General features: G+C 23.6%; 1 pseudogene; it reads right to left on the reverse strand.

Annotated features, from left to right (window-relative positions):
* Positions 1-451: 451 nt before the first annotated feature.
* LOC107783328 (putative transcription factor PosF21) lies at positions 452-2,124 on the reverse strand (annotated as a pseudogene).
* Between the last annotated feature and the right edge of the window lie 8,407 nt (positions 2,125-10,531).

Below are 10,531 nucleotides of genomic sequence, written 5' to 3' on the forward strand. Positions count from 1 at the left end.
CGATTTAAGACTGGAGTTGTATATGTTAACTCCATCATAGTACTTTATATCACTCACAAGAGCTAGCTATACTCAAGGTTGTAATGTTAGCTAGTATGAAACACAACATTCGCGTGGTCAATTAGCCCACTAGGTACTATGTCGCGGTCTTATAGAATTGGGTGCTGACGAGAATAATGAAGCATAAATAAAGCAATTTGCACCCCAGCATCTATCTCAAACAAAATTACCGATAGGGGGCTGACAATAGTAGCTTGACGTCCTTCCCATCAATGAAGGTCAAGATAAGCTAATATGAAGGGCTTCAAACAACTGTTTTTGGCTTCTTACTTCTTATAGGTAAATCTTGTGAACAGCATGTCTAAATTCAACTGCTAATAGGATTTTTTTTATCTTTCAGCCATTAAAGCGAAAAGTTGACAGAAGAGGCCCTGGGCGAAGACTTTAGAAAGAGTGAAGAGCGAATGCTTCAAAATACTAAAAATCAGAAAAGTTCGAGGAGCAAAGTGATTGGAGGTAATAAACAGTTGAAAACGAAACATCACTAAAATGAACTCACCACCAATAAAACACTAATTAAAGTCAACAAATACAGAAAGTATTCATTTAACAAACTACATCGCAGTATAATAACCAGATCATATCAGGATGTTCACAGCTTTAGCTCCCCCCGCCTCCACCATTTTCAGCTGCCAAATCTCCAACGAGGATTTCATCTCGTGCATGACAAAGTATTATAGAAGCAAATCCAAATGGTTGCTCAAGCTATGATATTGGTTAAATTGTGAATAATGTCAGAGACAGCAAAAAACAAAGGAGCAACAGATGGAGTTACCTCTTCGCACGTTTCGGATCAATAAGAGCGAGCTCAGCAAGCTTGGCTGCGGACATGGCTTTCTTAGTCTCAGCTGAAGATGGATCTTCTCCTCCTGACATAAGCATCTCCGGCTTGATTATAGTTGAACCATCCATGGACTGACTATGCTGATGTCTGACTCTTGGCTTTTCACTAACAGCGGCAGAAACATTGTCAGTCCTTGAAGCTGTAAAACCCATCGCTGGAGCTTGCAATGAGCCCGAAGATGACTCACCCACTTGGAATGAAGAAGTAGCAGATGAAGAGTTAAATTATCCATATCAAGATACATAGAGAGGAAATCCTCCTCAGTCTCATCAGACAAAGACGGTCCATCCAGTCCACCAACAACACCAAGATCACTATCGAAACTTATATCATCAGGAAGTGTAAGAATCTCCGAATGGGCACGTCGATGACCCAAATTCTTAGGTGGGTTATCTGGCATTCGACTAATATCATGACTAAATTGGTTTGCTTTTAGTTCTGAAGCAGGTACAGGCCCTAAAGGAGGTAAATTAGATGATCCAGATGGCTCAGACTTTACACTATAACTACTCCCGGAAGGCAAAAAGAGCGAATAGTTTCCTGATGGAGGCAATAAACCCCCTACACACTTCTCTTTATCCATACTTAATAATCTTGAAACATAATAGCTCCGAATATGCAATCTTGAATACAAATAGCAAGAAACCCTCAAGTTGAAAATTACAACTCACAAGACAGAGCTTGCATTTTTCAACATAACTGAAAGATGGGTATTCAAATATTTACCAAAAAAGTTACTAAAAATTAGCAGAAACCCCTGTAATCCACAATTTTTTCAATAATCATTCTCCTGTAAAATGCACCCTGCAAAATGGAAAATTGTGAAATAAAGATTGGAGTTTTAGAAAGCATAAATGTTAGTACTATTTTGAAAGAATATGCCCTAGAATTCAATGTTTTCAATGGTTTTTTTAGGAATTTTTGCACACGCCAAAAAGAGAGGAACAACAGAAAGGGAAAATGAGCATTTTTAAAACCATAAAAAAAAAAAGGATAAAAATCAGCATAAAGGAAAGGGTAATTTTCTTACACGGTTTCTGGTTTAGCTTTTAAGATAAGATCTCCAGAAAAGGGAAATAAACAAACGGAATCCACAGCAGCTGTTGAAATGGCGCGTGTGTGAGAGAGAGAGAGCTCGGGGAAACTTCGGGGAGACGATATATAAGCAGGGTATTCCGAGGCAGACAGAGAGTGTGTGTGTGCCCGTCGTGACGAGGAGGAAGTGTGTAAAAATTAGAAGTATTAGTTTGATTGATTAAACTTTTAGAATGTAATTCTCGAGAATCTTATTGGCTTTTACTCAAACTTCAAAGCTCCAAATTGATCAATTTAGCTCCAAATTAACTTTTGAGCTCCGGATCGCTTCCTGCAAGGCATAAAATACGTATTAAGTGTAATTCACTATCATTTAAGCTCAAACGCACGTAAAAATACAATCATTAAAATGTAACTAGTATTAGTACCCGCGCGATGCGCGGACACAAATCATGTTAAACTGTGATGTTGGTTATTTGAATCATGTGCAAATAACCTTAAAATATAAACCTCTCAGATAAAAATTATATAACATTAGATATTAATTATGAAGTAGGATATGAAATTATTGTTCAAATCTCGTAGTGCACAACCTATTTTGTTTTTTATTTGTAGCAACCTAACTACTTGATTTTAGTACTTGCACTTCGTTTTGCTGTCAGTATCAAAGAATACTAAACATATCATGTTGCGATCTGTCTTGTTTGAGCACATTAGATCATATTATTTTAACAAACTTCTTACTATCACTTTGTTTTTATCTAAAAGTTAAATATGTCTTATTCATCACATTATTTTTATGCAAATTCTTTTTTTTATTTTTTCTTATAGTTATTGTATTATTTATTATTTAAAATTATTTTACTATCATATAATTTTTTATTATCTTAATTAATATCTTTCTTATTATTCTTTTAATAGTCTTTAATAACTATAAATATTTTATTCTTGAAATTTGGTATATTTTTATGCATTCAATTTTTTTAATCATTTAAACTTATTGTAATATTTTTAAATATAATTAAAATTTTTTAATTTATTTATGTTAAATTAATTTAATGTATAAGTATCCTCACACTATCTCTATTGTTTTACTACATTCTCTTCCCTACTATAAATTTTAATTATTTTTATATTAATTTTTTACCTTTAACCAGAATAATATCATATTTTATTTTAAATTGTAAAATTGAATTAGTCTAAAATATTAATACATATATTTGATGATTATGTTACAAATATATTGAGTTCTCTTATAACTATTTTTGTATTAGATGCAGTTATTTATTTTTTTAACTTTAAGATACAAATTTAATTTTTAATTTTCATTAGTAAAATTACCTATATTAGAAAGTTATTTATATTATTAAAATTTTATTTTAATCATAGAAAAATAATTTCTTAATTGTTTGAACATATTATATATATGTAGTAATATGTTTATTGTCATTTTATTTCTTTACATAATATTTTAAAAAATAAAAACTTATGAAATAAAAAAAATCTCATCTCAAATTCAAATAATTCTTATCATTATATTTTCTAAATTGGACCACATTTTAAAAATATTATACTATATATTCAAACTTAAACTAACTGCACTCAATTCAGATATTAATTATAGAAAAATATTTTCTTTGTTGTTTGAACACATTATATGTTAATGTTGTAGTAATATTTTCATTATCATTTTATTTCTTACGTAAATTTTCTTTCTTTTTTAGATTTAATACAAATTTAATCTTTAATTTTTATTAGTAAAATTACCTATATTAGAAATTTATTTTCTATTTTAATATTTTTTCATAAATAAGACTTCAATTTCGTGATATTATCCATAGTTTGGACATTCTAATCGTAGTTTTAACAAATTTCTAATTTCAAATTCAAATAGCCTTTCCCTTTCATTTCTAATAATAATTTTTTAATAATTTTGCTAATTTTTAATCTAATATATAGTCTTATTACATATTATGTGGCTTTTCATTAACTTATATTTTTTTTAATATCATTATAATCTACTATTCTTTAATATAATATAGATAAATATATAATTTCTAATCATACAATAAATATTTATTTTTAAAATGTTAATGTTGTAGTAATATTTTCATTCATTTTATTTCTTACGTAAATTTTCTTTCTTTTTTAGATTTAATACAAATTTAATCTTTAATTTTTATTAGTAAAATTACCTATATTAGAAATTTATTTTCTATTTTAATATTTTTTCATAAATAAGACTTCAATTTCGTGATATTATCCATAGTTTGGACATTCTAATCGTAGTTTTAACAAATTTCTAATTTCAAATTCAAATAGCCTTTCCCTTTCATTTCTAATAATAATTTTTTAATAATTTTGCTAATTTTTAATCTAATATATAGTCTTATTACGTTTTATGTGGCTTTTCATTAACTTATAATTTTTTTTAATATCATTATAATCTACTATTCTTTAATATAATATAGATAAATATATAATTTCTAATCATAAAATAAATATTTATTTTGTTTTAAAAATATTGCTCGAAAATTTTAAATTATTTAAATTTTAATAAGATTTTAAGCATTGTATATTTAATTTATTTTATTTTTTAAACTTATGATTTATAAATATCTCATATTATCTCTAATTTATTTCTATTATTCAATATTTTTAGTTTTTGATTTTATCCATTAGACTTGAGTTACGTGGACTTATCCATATTATGAATTTTCTTATCATAATATAAAAAACTTTCTCATCTCAAATTTAAATAAGTTTTACCCTTCTTCTCTATGATAAAAAATCTGAATTTTTATTTTATCTCTATTTATTATTTATTTTTGATATTATATTATTAAATACCTAATATTATTGCATTGTCATCTGGATTTTTATTAGCTTGTTTGAATTTAATATTTATTTCTACTACATTCATTCTAATATAATATAGATAAAAATTAAAAAACTTTCTCAAATTCAAATAAGTTTTATTATTCTATTTTCTATATTTGACTACATTTTTAAAGAATTATGTTATACTTTCAAACTTAAACTTACAGTACTCAATTCAAATATTAATAAAAAAATATTTTCTTAATTGTTTGAACACATTATATCTGAATGTTGTAGTAATATTTACGTATAAAATATTCGTTTGCCCGATTTATCAATATTAATATAACTTTATTATTCTTATTTTTAAAATATTTTTTTACTGATTATTTAAGTTTTTTCTTATCTTATAAATAATTTATATACTTTATTTAATATCTTATTTTGCTACTTGAATTTATTTAATTTTTAAACTCAATATATATTTAATAACTTAAGTAAATTTTAATTTTATTTTATATTTTAACTTACTCTAACAATAGTCGTAGGTTATCTCAATTACGTCTTTCTATAATTTTTTTATTTTTTTCGATTAGAATTTTTAATTAATTTTTACCTCCATATCTCTAGCTAATAAAAAAAAATAATCTATGGGTGAATCAATATAGATATAAATATACTTATAAATATAAATTTAAATGTAGATATATAAATTAAATTTGTCTAAGATCTATTTAGATTAAGTATAAGATTCATTAACTACTTTCATTAATTATGTTTCCATTTATAATTCAAATTTTTAATGTTGTCTTTAAATTGCCAAGTTGCTTCTTTTTAGCTTGCCACTTGGCTTAACCACATGCTTCACTACTCTCCTTCTATTATAATATAGATTGCTCGAAAATTTTAAATTATTTAAGTTTTAATAAGATTTTAAGCATTGTATATTTAATTTATTTTATTTTTAAACTTATGATTTATAAATATCTCATATTATCTCTAATTTATTTCTATTATTCAATATTTTTAGTTTTTGATTTTATCCATTAGACTTGAGTTACGTGGACTTATCCATATTATGAATTTTCTTATCATAATATAAAAAACTTTCCCATCTCAAATTTAAATAAGTTTTACCCTTCTTCTCTATGATAAAAAATCTGAATTTTTATTTTTTTTTCTCTGTTTATTATTTATTTTTGATATTATATTATTAAATACCTAATATTATTACATTGTCATCTGGATTTTTATTAGCTTGTTTGAATTTAATATTTATTTCTACTACATTCATTCTAATATAATATAGATAAAAATTAAAAAACTTTCTCAAATTCAAATAAGTTTTATTATTCTATTTTCTATATTTGACTACATTTTTAAAGAATTATGTTATACGTTCAAACTTAAACTTACTGTACTCAATTCAAATATTAATAAAAAAATATTTTCTTAATTGTTTGAACACATTATATCTAAATGGTGTAGTAATATTTACGTATAAAATATTCGTTTGCCCGATTTATCAATATTAATATGACTTTATTATTCTTATTTTTAAAATATTTTTTTACTGATTATTTAAGTTTTTTCTTACCTTATAAATAATTTATATACTTTATTTAAGATCTTATTTTGCTGCTTGAATTTATTTAATTTTTAAACTCAATATATCTTTAATAACTTAAGTAAATTTTAATTTTGCTTTATATTTTAACTTACTCTAATGTATAAATAGTCGTAGGTTATCTCAATTACGTCTTTCTATATTTTTTTTATTTTTTTCGATTAGAATTTTTAATTAATTTTTACCTCCAAATCTCTAACTAATAAAAAAAATCTATGGGTGAATCAATATAGATATAAATATACTTATAAATATAAATTTAAATGTAGATATATAGATTAAATTTGTCTAAGATCTATTTAGATTAAGTATAAGATTCATTAACTACTTCCATTAATTATGTTTCCATTTATGATTCAAATTTTTAATGTTGTCTTTAAATTGCTACCTCGTTTTAATGTGAATATATACCTTTAGTTCATTTTCTTTATATCTTGGGTCAAATACTTTTAAGCAACGTGATAGTCAATGTTTCAAAATAAAATATTTAAACAAACTATAATTCTAACTTAAATTAATAAACGCAATGGCCGAATTTTAACTAAGAAAAATTGATAATGAATGCAAAAAATCAAGCATATTAATTCAAAATAAAAAGGTACAATTACATATTTATCGGAAATGTATATATGATAGATATAGATTAGATTTGTCTTAAATATATGTAGATTTTGTCTTAAAAGTGTCAAGTCTCATTTTCTCAATACACCACTTGACTTACTTTCATGCTTCACTATCCTCCTATTAATATAATGTAGATATAGATTATTATTATTATTATTATTATTATTATTATTATTATTATTATTATTATTATTATTACTTACATAAATCTAAAACATATAGCTTATTGCATATATAGTTATTTCAAGCTTAAATTTTCGTTCTCCTTTATTTTCAAATGTTGAGTTTTAATTTTATTTTTAAATTTTATGATCTATTTTTTTTACTGTAATTAATTTTATAAATATCTTTATCTTAAATCCTAGATTTTGGAGGCAAAATTAAAAGAGTTATTGCGTTATCCATTGCTTAATATTGTCACTCTATTTATGTGATTTTTTTTAGCTTGCTACTTACTTCATACCTTTGTTCGCTATTTCCGTTATAACATATTATATATAGATGAATATGAGCTTTCTTTGTATTAAAATAAAATTTTCATTTATTTTAATATTCATTTTATAGTATTTAAACTTATAAATATTATTTTGAGTATTAAGTATTTACTTGCTTTATTTTATTATTTAATGTAGCATTAACGAAAAAATTATATGGGTCGATAACTTTTTTTTGATAACTCAAATTAAATCATTGTTTCCTTACATAATAACCCAAAACGAACAAAATCTTATAACCAAATTAAAATGATATGTAGTCAAAGACAATCTAATAACTATGTAAATTAAATTTGATCCAATCTTGTCTTAATCTTTATTAGATTTGTCTAAAATATTTTTAGATTATGTTTTAAAAGTGCCAAGTGGCATTTTCTCAACATACCACTTGGCTTAACCTCGTGCTTCACTATCCTCCTTTTAATATAATATAGATATATATATGATATTTTTTTATCATAATTAAAAAAAGGTTTTGTCATCTCAAATTTTGTCATCTCAAATTCAAATAAGTCCTGTCCTTCTTCTTACATTATTCTTACTTAGAATTGTTACATTGCGATATAACTTTTATTAGCTTGCGCAATAAATTTTTGTTATGTATTATTATTTTTTAATATTAAATAGATAAAATATATTTTTATTACTACCAAAATTTAAGTGTCCATAGGTTTTTATATAATTTAAATTTATCAATAATATTTTGTGTATTATTTTGTTACTTTATTTCATTTTTAAATCAAGTCAAAGTATAATATCCTCATACTATTTTTGTCCACCTTTTGTACATTTTATGTGATATCTTAATTAATTTTTCCCATTTAGAATTCTTCTATAGTCATAATATTACATTTTATACTAAATTGTGATTTCAAATTGGTCCAAAGTATAAACCGAAGTTCTGTTTATTTGATATAAATCTTTCATTTTTTTTAATATTTGATATTTTCTTATTGTACGCCATAACAATTAAATTATTCTTTTCTTTTATCATTAATATAAAATATTTAACTTTAAACATAAATATTATCATACTAAATAATCTCTTAAAATTGTAATTTTTTGCTTTGAATTTTTTTATTACCTAATATTTTTGGTTTTTGGCTTTATCTATTAAAATTTGAGTTACGTGCTATTATAAAAATGTATAATTGTTCTCGTCATAACTCAAAAATACTTTCTGATTTCAAATTCAAATAAATCTTACTATTTAATTTTTTTTTTGTAACACGGTAAATAAAATTGTGGAAAGATATTATATAAGGAGTATTTTTTTATACAATGTATGTTTGAAAATTCAAATTACACAAAAAAATTATATATCACCTACCTCGTTTTAATGTGAATATATACCTTTAGTTCATTTTCTTTATATCTTGGGTCAAATACTTTTAAGCATCGTGATAGTCAATGTTTCAAAATAAAATATTTGAACAAACTATAATTCTAACTTAAATTAATAAACGCAATGGCCGAATTTTAACTAAGAAAAATTGATAATGAATGCCAAAAATCAAGCATATTAATTCAAAATAAAAAGGTACAATTACATATTTATCGGAAATGTATATATGATAGATATAGATTAGATTTGTCTTAAATATATGTAGATTTTGTCTTAAAAGTGTCAAGTGTCATTTTCTCAATACACCACTTGACTTACTTTCATGCTTCACTATCCTCCTATTAATATAATGTAGATATAGATTATTATTATTATTATTATTATTACTTACATAAATCTAAAACATATAGCTAATTGCATATGTAGTTATTTCAAGCTTAAATTTCCATTCTCCTTTATTTTCAATCGAAAATGTTGAGTTTTAATTTTATTTTAAATTTGATGATCTATATTTTTTACTATAATTAATTTTATAAATATCTTTATCTTAAATCCTAGATTTTGGAGGCAAAATTAAAAGAGTTATTGTGTTATCCATTGCTTAATATTGTCACACTGTTTATGTGATTTTTTTTTAGCTTGCTACTTACTTCATACCTTTGTTCGCTATTTCCGTTATAACATATTATATATAGATGAATATGAGCTTTCTTTGTATTAAAATAAAATTTCCATTTATTTTTAATATTCATTTTATAGTATTTAAACTTATAAATATTATTTTGAGTATTAAGTATTTACTTGCTTTATTTTATTATTTAATGTAGCATTAACGAGAAAATTATATGGGTCGATAACTTTTTTTTGATAACTCAAATTAAATCATTGTTTCCTTACATAATAACCCAGAACGAACAAAATCTTATAACCAAATTAAAATGATATGTAGTCAAAGACAATCTAATAACTATGTAAATTAAATTTAATCAAATCTGGTCTTAATCTTTATTAGATTTGTCTAAAATATTTTTAGATTATGTCTTAAAAGTGCCAAGTGGCATTTTCTCAACATACCACTTGGCTTAACCTCGTGCTTCACTATCCTCCTTTTAATATAATATAGATATATATATGATATTTTTTATCATAATTCAAAAAAGGTTTTGTCATCTCAAATTCAAATAAGTCTTGTCCTTCTTCTTACATTATTCTTACTTAGAATTGTTACATTGCGATATAACTTTTATTAGCTTGCGCAGTAAATTCTTGTTATGTATTATTATTTTTTAATATTAAATAGATAAAATAGATTTTTATTACTACCAAAATTTAAGTGTCCATAGGCTTTTATATAATTTAAATTTATCAATAATATTTTGTGTATTATTTTGTTACTTTATTTCATTTCTAAATCAAGTCAAAGTATAATATCCTCATACTATTTTTGTCCACCTTTTGTACATTTTATGTGATATCTTAATTAATTTTTCCCATTTAGAATTCTTCTATAGTCATAATATTACATTTTATACTAAATTGTGATTTCAAATTGGTCCAAAGTATAAACCGAAGTTCTGTTTATTTGATATAAATCTTTCATTTTTTTTAATATTTGATATTTTCTTATTGTACGCCATAGCAATTAAATTATTCTTTTCTTTTATCATTAATATAAAACATTT

The sequence above is a fragment of the Nicotiana tabacum genome, chromosome 7 (genome assembly GCF_000715075.1).
Source record: "Nicotiana tabacum cultivar K326 chromosome 7, ASM71507v2, whole genome shotgun sequence".
Taxonomy (NCBI): Eukaryota; Viridiplantae; Streptophyta; class Magnoliopsida; order Solanales; family Solanaceae; genus Nicotiana; species Nicotiana tabacum.